This window comes from Taudactylus pleione, unplaced genomic scaffold (assembly GCF_031769625.1).
Source record: "Taudactylus pleione unplaced genomic scaffold, aTauple2 ptg000372l, whole genome shotgun sequence".
Classification (NCBI taxonomy): domain Eukaryota; kingdom Metazoa; phylum Chordata; class Amphibia; order Anura; family Myobatrachidae; genus Taudactylus; species Taudactylus pleione.
Genome location: NW_028284773.1, coordinates 6,589,893 through 6,605,944, shown reverse-complemented (window position 1 = coordinate 6,605,944; position 16,052 = coordinate 6,589,893). Strand labels below are relative to the sequence as shown.

The window sequence follows — 16,052 nt, the reverse complement described above, 5'->3', positions numbered from 1 at the left end:
GAGACCGTAACACACCTATGGATTCCATTAATCACCTGCCTTGTATCCATTTGTCCAGCACCTTTCTTAAGCCTGGTGGTTCATCACCGGCTATAGGGTGTTTGTACGTGTCCTTACGTTTCCTGCCAGTCGTGGTCCTGCTAGTCTGTGCCTGTTCTGCCGTTGCCTTGAGTACTTGTCTAACACTCTCATTCCTCCATCTAGAGTTATCATTTACTGCTGTCTTCGGAGTTCCCTGGGACGTGCTGTTCCTGCAGCCTCGCCGCTCAATCGGCCATTTATTACCATCTCTCAGACTGTTTCCACCTCGGCTCTCAAAGCCGCATCCTGGCCTGCAAGGCCGCATCACAGCCTGTGAACATTTCGGCTCTCAAAGCCACATCCAGGCCCGCAAGGCCGCATCACAGCCTATTTACACCCCGGTTCTCAAAGCCACATTCCGGCTGTCTAAGCTGCACCTCGGTCCTCAATGTTGCATCACTCTGAATACATCCCATCTCATTAGCCGCACCTCAACTCTCAAAGCCACATCACAGCTTATTTACATCTCGGCTCTCAAGGCTGCATCTCAGTCTTAATATCAACCGGCACATTAGCCGCACCTCGGCTCTCAAAGCCAAATCACAGCCTGTTTTCACCTCGGCAGTCCAAGCTGCGTCTCTACTGCCTCAGGCTCTACCTTTAAGACTTTGATGAAGTTACCTCACCTTGCCCAGTTCACTATCAGTCGCATAACATCCTGTGGCCTTAGGATAACAGTGTAAGCCCTACTATCCTGAGTTTTAAGACCAGGGGACCACCTAAGTAGCGGTGAACGTGTCGTGTTCTAAGGGAACAATGTTTGGTTGCAATTGGCAGAAGACCTCACCAGAGTGGTTCTAGGGGTCTTACACTGTGATTCCTAAGAGACTGTAACAAATCCCTTAGGTGGAGATGGGACAGGTTGTCTACTTCAAATTGAAGCTAGATGGATCTTCAACCCTAACACAATCAGTCCGCATGGCCTTAACGAAAATATTATCTAGAGTGTCTCATTAATTCATGTACATTTGATTTTAGTGTAGCCTGGCACTTCCAGCCAACATGTTTTTTTTTAGGGACCCCTTCTGGCTCTCCCTGACCACTAGATAATTTGACCTATCAACAGTTTTGCTACCCCAATGTTTTTTGTCTTTTGTCTTCTCTTTGATTCATTTCTCAGCAGGACTGCCAGCCGCGTCTAGCTGCCGACATTCTAGTTGCTCTGACAACCGTCCAGTGCCGCAACGACGTCATCACAGTGAGACCCTGACCGCCACGTCCAGCCGATTCACTTGGCGGGTTTTCTCCTTATTTAAGGTAAACATTGCTCTATTGCTAGTGTACTCATCTTGACAAAAGGGCTTACATGCCCCGAAGCGTTGGTCTGCTAAGTAAGACATCACATTAAAATTTCTTAAGTCTCCAAGTGCCGCTGTCTATCATTCCTCTATTGATATCTCTGAATTTCTATGACCATATAGTCTTCATATATTGTTGCAGGTATTATTCAGTGTGCTGAGGTACAATAGGGGGTTAAATCCCCCTCCTTTCTCTACTTAGTATGACCCCTCCCTTTCATGCACCTGATTAGTACTGCTAGATTGATTGAGCAGCTGCCATTTTTGTTTGTTTGTTATGAGTTGCATGAAGGAGCCAGCATTAGTAGGGCATGCTGGTTCTAGTAGTGCTAGTTGGAGTTCCCAGGGGTGACTCCCAGGTAAGCTGGCTCTCAATTTGGATGCATTTATGTATGTGCCTTTATCATGAGGCCTTACATTTGACAAAATTATATATGTGCCTTTATCATGAGGCCTTATAATTGGGATATTTTACATTTGGGGTGAGCGTTTGGGCGTAGGGCCCCCGGGACTGGTCTGGTTGGGCCTCCTCAGGCATCACCACTTAATACACATAGTTGCTTTTCACATCACCTTTTATGTTTGTTTATTATTCATGTATTTTTTCACATATATTTTAACCTCTCATTCCACACTTAATGATTACTCACACACAGCTATACTTTGCACTGCACTGTCACTCTTTTTCCATTTTCGTGTGATGCCCTGGGGGGGTCCTGGGCTGGACGTTTTTTGGGGTGCACTGCGTCCCGGACGTGAACCCCTTAGTGTTAGGGACTGCTGGTAACAGAGAAGCCGTGACGTGGCCCAGCAGCCTCCCATGTGTTTGCAAATGCATGCAACTAATATCTCTGAATTTCTATGACCATATAGTCTTCATATATTGTTGCAGGTATTATTCAGTGTGCTGAGGTACAATAGGGGGTTAAATCCCCTCCTTTCTCTACTTAGTATGACCCCTCCCTTTCATGCACCTGATTAGTACTGCTAGATTGATTGAGCAGCTGCCATTTTTGTTTGTTTGTTATGAGTTGCATGAAGGAGCCAGCATTAGTAGGGCATGCTGGTTCTAGTAGTGCTAGTTGGAGTTCCCAGGGGTGACTCCCAGGTAAGCTGGCTCTCAATTTGGATGCATTTATGTATGTGCTTTTATCATGAGGCCTTACATTTGACAAAATTATATATGTGCCTTTATCATGAGGCCTTATAATTGGGATATTTTACATTTGGGGTGAGCGTTTGGGCGTAGAGGGCCCCCGGGACTGGTCTGGTTGGGCCTCCTCAGGCATCACCACTTAATACACATAGTTGCTTTTCACATCACCTTTTATGTTTGTTTATTATTCATGTATTTTTTCACATATATTTTAACCTCTCATTCCACACTTAATGATTACTCACACACAGCTATACTTTGCACTGCACTGTCACTCTTTTTCCATTTTCGTGTGATGCCCTGGGGGGGTCCTGGGCTGGACGTTTTTTGGGGTGCACTGCGTCCCGGACGTGAACCCCTTAGTGTTAGGGACTGCTGGTAACAGAGAAGCCGTGACGTGGCCCAGCAGCCTCCCATGTGTTTGCAAATGCATGCAACTAATATCTCTGAATTTCTATGACCATATAGTCTTCATATATTGTTGCAGGTATTATTCAGTGTGCTGAGGTACAATAGGGGGTTAAATCCCCCTCCTTTCTCTACTTAGTATGACCCCTCCCTTTCATGCACCTGATTAGTACTGCTAGATTGATTGAGCAGCTGCCATTTTTGTTTGTTTCTCTATTGATAGTCCATCAGAGAGCACAGGAGCATCTCTTCAAGCAGAGTGCCGGTCTACCAGGATATAGAGATATAAAACACAAGGTGGAAAGAGAGCGCCTCCTAGCGCAGTATCATAAATAAGGGGGTATCCTTCACCAGGTATAATCACCCTCAGTGGAGTGGAGGTATACCTTATGAAGTGGAATTCACCACTTAATTACCAGCATGAACAATCAATAGGTCCTCAGTTTCCACTCTCTTTATCCCACCAGGTATCTTACATCATGGACATTAGGCTTTATACCTAACGTAATTTCATATGCAAAGAAAAGGCATTTATACCATGGTTGGTGACAAATGATGTAAGATACCTAGTGGGATCAGGAGAGTGGAGACTGAGGACCTATTGATTGTTCATGCTGGTAATTAAGTGGTGAATTCCACTCCATAAGGTACACCTCCACTACACAGAGGGTGATTATACCTGGTGAAGGATACCCCCTTTTTTATGATACTGCACTAGGAGGCACTCTCTTTCCACCTTGTGTGTTTTAGGATTTCAACGCTGTCAAAACAACAGTTGATGGGAGAAGGAGCTGCCACCCTTAATGCTTGGGGAGTGCATCATTTGATGAGACACATCATACAGTGATTTTATTAAAGGAAACATATATATTACATATACACACACACACACACACCTAAATGAGGAGTGCGCAATATGTTTCTGGATGTGCAGTGCATAGGTAGACTAGACATTATCTGGCTGTCTGGTTGTGAACTGCAATCTGACTAAGGGGGTCATTCAGACCTGCTCGCGAGCGCAGGACGCTCGCAAGCGGGTCGATGTTCCCCCACTGCGCATGCGCACGACGGAGGGAGCTCCGTCGTGCGCATGCGCTAGACCCAGCGAGCGACGGGCTCTCCATCGCTCCGGGTCTCGCACCAAAGGGGGCGTGCTGTCGATGTTGATTGACAGCACGCCCCCTTTGGTGGGCGTGCCTGCCAGACGGAGGCGTTCCCATGGGAACGCCTACCATCTGAAGCCGGCCCCACTGACATCACTAGTGATGTCAGTGGGAGTGATTTTGGCTCTGATAGAGCCAAAATCACTCCAGGGCTTGCGGCAGCGAGACCCTACCGCAAGGTCTCCGTCGCAAGCCCGATGGACAAGACCATCGCGACCATCATCATGGACGCTCGCATACGCTGTGGGTGGTTACCCACAGCTATGCGAGCGGCCGGGAGGCCGCTCCATTTTCATGGAGGAGGGCACTGATTCAGAGCGAGCGGTCTGGTCAGAGCGTTCGGCTCTGAATCAGGCCCTAAATTTCTTGAGAAATTTTAGGGCACAGAACCGTATATAAGCAGCACTGCACACCAAAGAGGTCAGCTTGTTCACTTCCTTCAAGAAACTTGTGAAGAGTGGTCTACGACAGCAGGAGAGTTTTGACCTACTGCGAGCTGCCTTTGGGGAGGAAGCACCATCCCGAACCACTGTGTTGAGTGGTTTGCTGAATTTTGACATGGAAGAGAGTCCCTGGAAGATGAGGAGCGCTGCAGCCGACCTGTATTGGCCATCATGAGGACAACATTGCTGCCGTGCGGGCCATAGTTTAAGTGGAATCCAGGGTAACCGTGGCCCAGTTAGAGGAGACAGGCATTCCATTGGGATCCATCCGCACGATACACCACGAAAAGATTGGCCTGAACAAAGAATCTGCATGCTGGGTGACCCATCAGCTGACTCGAGAGCAGAAGTAGGCTCGGGTGACTTGGAGCCGCAACATGTTGCAGTGTTCTCCCAAGGAACTTTTGCCAAACGGGTGGCATCAAAAAGTAGTTAGGCGGGGACCTCAGCATTAATGAACTGTTGAAATCCTGAACTTATATTGATTTATACTCGAGATAAACATATTATGTATTAAATATTCTCTTCTTTTAGAGGCCCAGTTGTCTGCAGCTTTTTCATAATCAAAGTCAGTAGGATCTGGTTTCTTTAGTGAAATAAACATCAGATTATTTAGTGTGCTCTGCATCCAGAAGCTTGGTCATCAGTCGTACAGTCCAGACCCGGCACCGTGCGACTTCTTTGTGTTCCCACAAATCAAGCACAAGATGCATGGGATTCTTTAAGTCACTGGAAGCTGCAGTGGAGAACTTCATCCAGCATGTAGAAGACATACTTTACCTGCTTCGGGATGGTCCAGCTGCTTCACCAAGTGGTTTGAGCACATTCAACTTTGCATAGACTCCACTGGTGAATACTTTGAAAAAATGTAACGTTCACTTTGTTTGTATATTTAATACTAGTTGTGCAGACAACCACTGTCCCTGGGAAGAATTTAGCTAAATAGCTGGGCAAAGCAGGGAGAAAAAAATAAAAACATTGTGTTGTTATTGTCCAACAATATTCAGGACAATATCGACACTGATGCTGAATAGAGCCCAATGTGTCTTCATTCCATATAGTAAGCAGTACATCACACTCTCCTTAACAATATTATTTTATGGATGCACAACACTACCTCAAACTTCATATTAACCTGAAGGAAAATACTTTGAATGCTGCAAAAAACATGAACACTAAAAATCCAAACAACAGGCTTGGGTATCATGTTTTGCAGCCCATCGATAGCTCAATGTTTCCTATCATAAGACGGTTGCCCTTTTGTAAAGACATTAAGTTACAGGAATAGGTTAAGCATTACTATTTATATTTACACATTAAGTCACACTGGACATCACAATTCACAGGTGAATATCCCCCTTCACTCCCACACAGATAGCTATAATGAGTTGGCGACCTTGGCCAAATCACCTAGTACAGCTTTTTCAGTGCCAGAAAGAACTGCAATCAATCGCCCTGGGTGTGTTTGATTTGCAATGTACTGCATGTCCCTCTAGTAGCAAAATAAATCTGTAAACCAGATATCCTGCACCCAGAGCTGCATATATTCATTGTGAAAAAAAAAAAAGTATTAAAGCAATACGACAGCACATGCCATCTGTTAGGGAGATAGTAACTGTAGCTGTGGCAATCCAACCATCATGATATGTTTAAGGCTAACACTTCAGTAACCTTCACTCATGTCTGGGAATAAAATATGAATTCTTTATTGATCCACTTTTACAGTAATGGCAAATAGCAGATATACATGGAAGATGAAGGGGGAGGACCAGTCATCCAGAAATTAATGTTAGTAGCCATTAACTACACTAACAATTTCATGAAAGACATTTGGGGGGGGGATTGAATTAGCTGCGATAACTCATTTACGCTGGCTAACGCAGGTAACTGACAACGCGGCCTATTCAATTATCCGCACAAGTTAACCTGAGCTAACTGTCAATAGGATTTAAAGTAGATTTTTGTTCTCAGCCCCTAAGCAGATGTCGGGGAAAATCCCTATTTTAAAAAATGTAAAAATGTTGGCACTTGGGGCTCGATTCAGACCCGCTAGCACGCTAGATGCGTATGCAAGTTTTGGCAAAGCAAGTGATCGCACAGCAAGGCATTAGCACGCCCACTATGTCTTGGCGTGAGAACAATCTGTGTATGCAGACGCCCACCAGTCTGTCTTAAGACGCCCACTTGCTCAAGTCATCTCCAGGAAGTGTATGCAACCATTGGGACATAGAGTAGCATCAGAAGCGAACGCCGCGTTTGTGGGTGACCATACCCTACCGCAAGCACTGTGAGTGCTTCAGCGTGAAATACAACCAAGTGACGTGTACTATGACGCTGCCTCTTAATTATGCATGCCTCTGAAACGGCGTTAAAACGCTCAGGCACATCTGCGTCCGCACCTCCACTCCTCTGTTTCTAGCAGCCAGCTCCTGTCACCACCAACAAACGCCTCTCCTGTCACTCATTCTGCAGGGCTGTCTATGGGCGGTGAGCGTACGCTAACCGCTCGCACTGGTTCACGCATGTGCATCGCGATGCGTATGCAGAATGCAAACAACCGGCTGGCTGCGTGCGAACGCATCTTAGCGAGCGGATCTGAATCAGGTCCTTGATCCACAGCCCCTGGGACACTAAACATACACACACACACAGAATGATAAATTAGGAACGTAGAAGTTTTTAAAATGCTTAATTTAGCCAATAATGACATATAGGGCCTGATTCAGACCCACTCGCAAGCGGCTGTCCGCTCGCAAGTGGGTCGATGTTGTGCACTGAGTATGCGCACGACGGCGGGAGCTCCGTCGTGCGCATGCGCCAGACGCGACGAGCGAAGGACTTTCCTTCGCTCGTTGTGTCTGATCAAAGGGGGCGTGCTGTCGATGTTGATTGACAGCACGCCCCCTTTGGCGGGCGTGCCGGGGGCGTGCCTCCCTGACGGGGGCGTTCCCAAGGGAACGCCTACCGTCAGAAGCCGGCCCACTGACATCACTAGTGATGTCAGTGGGAGTGATTTTGGCTCTGATAGAGCCAAAATCACTCCGGGCCTTGCGGTTGAAAAACTCAACCGCAGGCTCCGGCTCGCAGTGGCGATGGTCGCGATGGTCAAGACAATCGCGGCCATCAAACTGCACGCTCGTATAGGCTGTGGGTGGTGACCCACAGCTATACGAGCGTACAGGAGGACGCTCCATAATTATGGAGGGCGGCCCTCATTCAAAGCGTGCGCTCTGCTCAGAGCGTACGGCTCTGAATGAGGGCTATAATTTTTACGGTGATGGGTTAATGGGTTAAGATATGTGGGGCAGGCATAATGGGGTGCTGTTGGATGGGCCAGGTGTTTTTAAGCTTGCAGGTGGAGGTTACAGATGTTTTTTTACAAATGTTTAAAAGTAGCTTTAAATTACACAAAAATCACCGTAGACATTTTTATACACCCCAAACTAATCTAGAGCATTTAATTTGCAGAAACAACACTTGCTTTCTATATATTTTTTCTCTATTATTGCAAAAAAACAGCCATTTGACAAATTTTAAAGGGGCCAATTCAATTGTTTTCAGCCGTGGCTGTGACTAATGGGCGCCCGACCGAGCAATTCAATTGTTGTTCTGTTTGGGCGCGAATGCCGCGTGTGGACACATTTCTGCTCGCACCCTCCAGAGGTGACGAGAGATCAGGTGCAAATAAACAACTGAATTGCTCCCTAAAAGCCCCAAATGCTTTGCTTTTGCCCACTAAATGACTTCTATATACGGTTATTAGCCAGTATTAGTTTGCACTTTTCTGGAGTACAGGCCGATTTCCCCATTCTTAACATGGGTATTACCAGCCAGAAATACTGGGCAATATGCGCGTTAAGTTAAGCCATGATAAACAGAAATTTTTCCCCAGCTATTTGATTTCGGACATTAAAGTTGCACCTACAGTTTTGTAAAATGTTGCTAGCATGCTCTTCCCCCTAGCTGGGGTTATGGGAAGCCCCGTCCAGTCGATTCTGGGATTGAACCGCAGTTTTTGGTGGAGTAATGAGAGGAACATAGGAAACAGTCAGATAAGCACGTTAGTATACATTTTATAAATGGCAGTGCAGCTTTAAGCAGGGGCTTTTTGTGGTCCTCTGAGATCATTTCTAAACAAGTGTTAGTGCTCCACAAAGGAAATTATAGTCATGTGAAAAAAGATAGAAACACCTTGGACTAAATTTACTATGCAGTGCTTTCAAAAAACGCTGTGTCTTCAGCCACTAGATTTAAAGGGGCAATTATATTCAATAGCAAACACGCCTTGCTTGTATTGAATATAAATGCCCTTTTAAATCCAGTGTCTAAAAGTGCCGAAGACACGGCAGGTTTGAAAAGCGCTGCATAGTAAATTTAGCTATTTATTTTAAGAAAGTGGTTTTACATATCAGGACTTTAGTGTTCATTCTAGGTCCGGCGCCGGACTGCAGAAAGAGCACTTTTGCGCGTGCCTCAGGCCGAAAAGGGGGCGTGTGTCTTTAAAATGCGGCCCCTTTCTTCACTCTTAAGTTCTAAAATGTGGTACATGTAATTTGTTTTTGTTTTTATGTAATCTGTGTCTATTTAAACAGGCACAAAATAACAATAACATCCCGTAAACAACACAGGCAGTGTAAAGATAAGACCAGAAAATAAAAAAATTAAAAAAGGCATAAAGTAACCACCAAGAAGCACATATGACATTGAAAACCAGTGACGGTAGGGCGTAAGAAATAATCAGTAAACAGCAAGAATGATACATGTAGCTTAGTGTGACAAATAACCATCCACTTTTACCTTATCATGAATAAGTCAACAAAAATTAAGCCAGATTAACATATCTATATACCCCTCAAGTAATAAAACTAACCTATTAGCTAGATACTGTCCATCCATACACAAAAAAGGTAATTTGATTTAGGTGCTGCTACTGAAAAGCACTTCATTATTTGGTTGTCAGCAATGCTAACATCTCTATATAAAAGCATAAGCTCTGTTCGGAGCATTCATGATTAACACCACGACAAGGAAAATACACATCTGAAATGATCACAAAGAAAGCAATTGTTGCTGCTTCTTATGGTGCGTACACACGGTACGATCAGTCAGTGATAACAATATCGCTGACTGATTGTCCTGCACCTTCCAGGAGCGCTGGATGATCGTTGTCGTTCATCCAGCACACCACCGACGGGCCAGCGACCCGCGGTCCCTATGTAACCTGGTCGATATCGACCAGGTTGGCCTGCATGCATGGTCGATGGACAATTTCATTATCATCCATACATGCCCGTGCAACACTGGTCGTTTAAAGGTTGGAAGGCACCTAAACATTAACGATTACGATATGAACGATATCGTTATCGCTCATGTTGTGCATTTTTATCGTACAGTGTGTACGCACCATTAGTCTGGAAAGGGTTAAAAAGGTATTTTCCAAACAATTTGAAATCCAGCATTCTACAGCAAGATGATTGTTTACAAGTGGAGAACAAAGACTACAGTGGCCAATCTTCTAACACTAGGCCCACCAGTAAATTCACTGAAAAGGTCAAACTGTACAATACTCTGCAGAACCCAAATGTTGCATCAGATGATGCACAGGCCTCGGTCAACATGAAAAAATTTTAACAACTAAGATGCGAGGATCAGAAAAAGACTGAATAATTATGGCTTTAATAGAAAGGTAGCATGGAGAAAGCCACTTATGCCCCATTTTTTTTTTCTAAAAAAAGACTTCATGGCTTAAGGTGGGTACACACCATACGATGGTGCAACTCAGTGATGGTGCACCGTACACACTGCACGAATCGGTGTATAACGGCGTACTGTATTGTTACATTCTGCATGTAACAGCCCCACGTCGTTCATTGCATCGGCCCATCTACCTTGCAGAACAGCAGATGGGACAATGCGATGAATGACAGATCAGGCATATATAGTCAGGTGCATAAATATTGGGACATTGACAGAATTGAAACAAATGAGATGTGCTTTAACTGCAGACTTTCAAATTTAATTTGAGGATAATTACATCCAAATTTCATTTCAAAGCCATTGTGGTGGTGAAGAGAGGCCAAAATATGAAAATTCTGTCAATGTCCCAATATTTATGCACCTGACTGTAAATGATTACTTCCCCCTACTCGCGCCTCCAAGATTTTGCCGGTGCTGCTCGGAACTCTCTCCCTCTCCCCATCATACTCTGCACCTCTCTACAAATCTTCAATCGGGCTCTCCAGACCCACTACTTCATCAAAGCCTTCCAGCTCTCATCCTAACCCGCTGCTACAGGGCCCTCTACCCTGTTGTATTTCTCCTTACTTATGCTTTCATCTACTCCTCACAAGGGCACCTATCACTTGGTTGCTTATGCCCTGTTGCTTGAGTTTTATGATCACTAATGCAGCAATGTATATCCTGAATTGTATTTTACTGTAAGTCACTGGTTTCTTGTTCAATTATTTATGTACTTTGGAAAACACTTGTAGCGCCATATAAATAAAAGGATAACAACAACACACACTATACGGACGATATATTGTATAGTGTGTGTACCCAGCTTTAGGTTTGTAAATTTGCATTTGAACAAAACACATGTGTACACACAGGTGTACCCACCTTAAACACAGTGTGATGATGATTTTGAGTTGTTTTGCAGCCACAAAATCTGGATGCCTCACAATAAATGGGGGGATTCAAGTCAGCGTGAATTGAATAGCGCCAGGAGGGACCTCCCGGAGCTATTCGACCACACTGTTAAGTCCGACTAATGATTTCTCCTCGCACCGTCCTGAGGATATAAGGAGAAAGCAGACTAAAGTGCTGGCTGCGAGGCTGATTTCCAGCTTAGCATGGCACTAACAGCCTCGCGGCCAGCAGTTTAGTCTGAGAATGCCAGTTCTCGTGACTAAACACCCAGGTTAAGTCGCGAGAACCAGCATTCTCCGACTTAACTACTTCCCATCGGAGTAAACACTGCGGTGAATTGGAAGCTCGGGGAGCTCCCTCCTGGCACTATTCAATTCAAGCTGAACTGAATCACCCCCAATGAGTCCACCCATTAACTTCTCCTCATACCAGAGTATTCTAGAGGAAAATGTCCAGCAGTTTAAGTTTTGCTTAAATTGGATTATCCAACAGGACAATGATCCTTTGCACACCAGCAAATCGACAATTGAATGGCTGAAAGAAGAATTAAGGCTTTGGAATGGCCAAGTCACAGCCAAGACTGTAACTCCATGAAGAAGTAGCAGCAGGATAGAGATTGGTGGATAAATTACTGTCCTAGATGTGCCCCAATAGTATGCACTACTAGCAAATGTATATAAATATATGACATTAAGATAAACAGGTACATTTGATATTAGGACCCAGCAATGTTTCTACTAACATTTTAAATATGGATAATTTAGCAACTGACATTTAAATTTACATATCAATTTCTTCATTTCACCCAACCCAAGTGTCATATGTTCCCCAAAATTATATAACTAGTACAGTGGTGACAGGATGGAAAATAGATCTCTCCAGAAATCATAGCCAGTAAGTACGGTCTCATTCATTTTCTGTGCCTCAGGCATCATCAGCTTCCAGTAAATAAGTCTCACCCAGGACAGTGCAATCTCATCTAATTATAAAACCAGTCTCTCTCATGCTCAGTCTAAATCCATCCTACTAGTGGGAACAGTAACATCTCCGTGTCATTCGCTGGTAACATGTCATTCATGAAGAGGCAATCTTTTGCTATACAGTGACTATAAGGCAGTGTCATCGTGTAGACTGTGACCATCGCCTATGAGAGATGCTGTATGGATAGATAGATAGATAGATAGATAGATAGATAGATAGATAGATAGATAGATAGATAGATAGATATCGGCACAGCAGCTCCATCCTATGCAATAGCAACACACCCGCGGAATACACAACGAAAGAATAAGTTTCCAATCCTCACACATCTTTTACATACAACTAAACACACTGGGAGACAGCGTCCCTACACACAGAAGTCACTTTATTATGTATTGAAGTCACTTGCTCTATAGCGATTCCTGCAGTCAGAAATGTTCGCCCAGTGCAGCCGGGACTCTGAGGTGTCCTCAGTCCCTATCTCAGGTGCTGCCCATTGTGTTATCTCACCTGTGCCAGACGGTCACTCTCCAGCCCGGGACTCTGGTTACCAGCAGCTCTGTAGGGCTGCGCTGCTCTCCTGGCTGTCAGCGCTGCAGCAGCCGGATACCTCAGCCGCAGACCTTACGCGGGTCACCCAGACACTTTCCATGGCACTTTTCTTTCTCCTTGCCTCTCTTCTTTTCTGCCCGCTCCTACGGCACCTCCCCCGTATCCAGCGATTGGTTCAGGCCGGCTGACGGCCGTACCGAAGGATTTCTCCACCCTGCTCCTGGATAGGGGGGTGGAGCTCGGGTCGGGGTAGGTGGTGGCTGGTGTTGCTGCAGAACCGGAGCAGCGCCCTGATTTAATGAATTTTGAGCGACGTTTTAGGTAATCTGTCAGCGTCAGTGACTCATAAGCTGCTGCACACTGTCAAGTCTCCATTTCACAGGAAAAGGATATTGTGCAATGGCATTGTTTACCTTCAGCGAGCACAAGTTTGTGATGTCAACTGCTTGTATAGTACTTTCTAACTCAGGGGTAGCCAACTGATCAAGCCACATTACTGCGCAGTGCCATACGTGGGCGCTAGCACTATTCTCTGTCATGTGTGCTGGAAACCGCAGCGCACATTGCTCTTTAGTCCTTCCCTGCCTGCTGAGTGCCTATTGTACACAGCTATTATGCAATATTTATTTCGTGTTCAAATTTGTGTCACAATCAGCCAAGATTGCGAAACATAATGTCAGTGTGTTTTGGGTATGTACAGTATGTACAGTATGCACTAATAATTTACAGTTACAACAATTATAATTTTAAAGGGAAATTCACTGAAACTTAATAGTATCCACAACCTTAGTCAATTTAATTAGGTGCAAGTCATGGCAAACGTTCAGGCCTGTAACGGTGTGTGACCTCTGCTGCCGCCAGAGGTCACACACCGTGAATTGGACATCTGGCACTTCGGATGGATTGGCCATCTGGCACTTCTGGCATTTGCCATTGGTCTCAGGGCCGGTTCGAGGATGGCGCAAATACCCCCACAGCCGATTACATGCTATTAGCTCTGGGGGAGGAAAGGGGTGGCGCAGTGGGCCCGGGAAGAGAGGGGGGCGTGCCGCGAGGCCAGGCCCCCGTGACTCGTGTCGTGTTCCCTTTGCGAGCGGCTTTTTATAGGGCTGAGCAAGAAATACCAAAGACCATAGATGCTAAATCGAAATAACGGGGAGATTTATCAAACCTTCCAAAGAGAAAAAGTGTAGCTTTTGCCCAGGTCTATTAAGAGCCGGTCCGGGTGAATTGAGCTTAATCGTGGGAGGTGTGGTCATGCCCCCTTAGAAAAAAGAAAAGCAGAAAACCTAGTTGTAGTGCGCTGGGGAGGGGGGTGCTGTGATGTGACCACGCCCCCTTGAGCTAAAATAAATAAACACTTTTGCAGTGCCGCTGCACACTGGGGAGGGGGGCGTTGTGAACCCCTCAGCCCAGCGCAAATCCGGGGGGCACAATCAGGATGATCGCTCCCCCTATAGGCAGAGGAGACTGCTGCTGATCTGCAGCAGCAAGCAGTCTCCCTTTGCAGCCCAGCACACAGCAGCATGTGCTGGGCTGCTCAGCTGACAGGCAGGAGCACTGAGAGGGGGGGGAGCGGGTAGAATTTACCCGCCCAGGGCTTGCTAGAGGGGCCCGGGTCCGTCAATGCCCCCGTCACTTCTACATCACAGCAGCCCAGCACACGCTGCTGTGTGCTGGGCTGCAGTGGGAGACTGCTCGCAGCTGCTAAGCAGCAGCTGGACCAGTCTCCTATGCCTATGGGAGAAGTGATCATGATCGCGCCCCCCATTGGCTGTGCACCAGGCTGAGGGGCTCACAGCGCCCTCCCTCCCAGCGTGCAGCGGCGCTGCTAAAATGTTTTTTTTACCTGTGTTTTTTCCCCTAAGGGAGCGTGGCCATGCCTCCCGTGATTAGGCCACGCCTCCTGTCACCCGGGCTCAGCATGGCTCTTGACAGGTAAGAGGGAGGGGGGGGAGCGGCGTCAGAACCCAGGCACCCACCGACCCCCTCCATGGATACATTTATGGCTACTCCTACTTCCTCTAAAGCCCAGCACCAAAAGGGAGCTCACATAATTCTGATACTGCTAATGTTTTTATGGACTTGCACCCTCGACGGCTCCTCTTCCAGCTTACCTAGTTTCATCATCAGCTTCATCCTCATGAGTTTGCTCCTCTCCTCCTTAATGTTACTGCAGAACTCAAAACACCAGGAAATCGAAAGTACCCATTGTTTGGGATCTCTACGAGACACTTACAACTCTGATTTAGCATGGATTGCTAGTGCCATCGCATCTGCGATTATACACGGGGTCAGCTGCGAAAATATGCTAATGCAATTGCAGAGCCGTCACCCAGCCAGCATAGAGACGCCCCCTACTGCTATCTCACATCCGTAATACCTTACAGCCCTGCGTATACATCGGCCCCTCATGCAGAATTACAGCAGGTCTGACCTGCCGCAGAAACTGCACGTCTTGTTGAACGTAGTGAGTACTCAAGCTGCGTATGCTGTCTCAGTGGCTAGTTTATGCACGCCTAGGAAACAACGTTCAAACGGACAGGCACGTCTGCGTTTCTCTGACCACTCCCCCGTCACCACCCCCAAACTCCAGCCCGTCACTCACACTGCGATGGCTTTCATTCTGCTTGAGTAATCGCAAAGCGATAGCAATGTTAACACACATGCGCACTGCGCCGCATATGCATGCGCAGTAAGCACCATCGACCGATCTGCATACACTGTTGCAATAGCGATCCATGCTGAATCAGGCCCCCTGTTCTGTCATCTTTAAATGCCTTACCTTTATTCATGTAAATAATATCTAGTCTGCAGCCTGAAAATTGTGCTCTCTTTGAATGGGAGGGCCATCGACTTTTAATTTTCTGGGACTATTCCGTTAAGTTACTGAGAGCTAGAAAGGAAATGTTCCCCATCTGTTCACAGTTTGTAGTGTTCTCTCTAGGTCTGGAGCAGGGCAGGGCGCCAGACCATAGAAAGGGCACTCCAGAGCGTGCCTGAAAAGGGGTAGGACTTTAAGATGCGCCCTTTTTAATCACTCTTGGGGGCATGCCAGGCACTTACGGACATATAGGGCTGCCCCCAAGCTCTCCCCTGTCTGTGAATAGAGGTCATGCACACGGCATCTACTCACCGGCGGTGATCGATGCACCGCAATTTTTCCCACCCATGGGACACTGCAGCTACTGGGTGGGTACGGCACCCAGCATGTTGTTTTAGGGGGCGCAGCCAAAAGGGCAGGCCGCATTCTGCCTTTTTGAAATTGGGCAGGGCGCAGCACCCCGCTAAAACAGCCTAGCGGGAACGCTAGTTTGTA

At 46.4% G+C, this 16,052-nt stretch overlaps 1 protein-coding gene across 3 annotated transcripts in view; it reads right to left on the bottom strand.

Moving 5' to 3' along the window:
* The window catches only part of IL1RAP (interleukin 1 receptor accessory protein), a 299,347-nt gene extending 286,336 nt beyond the window's left edge, over positions 1-13,011 (bottom strand). For all 3 annotated transcript variants that reach the window (XM_088444804.1, XM_088444805.1, XM_088444806.1), the window contains exon 1: positions 12,692-13,011. The gene's annotated coding sequence lies outside the window, so the exon portion shown is untranslated. The remainder of the gene's footprint in view (positions 1-12,691) is intronic.
* Between the last annotated feature and the right edge of the window lie 3,041 nt (positions 13,012-16,052).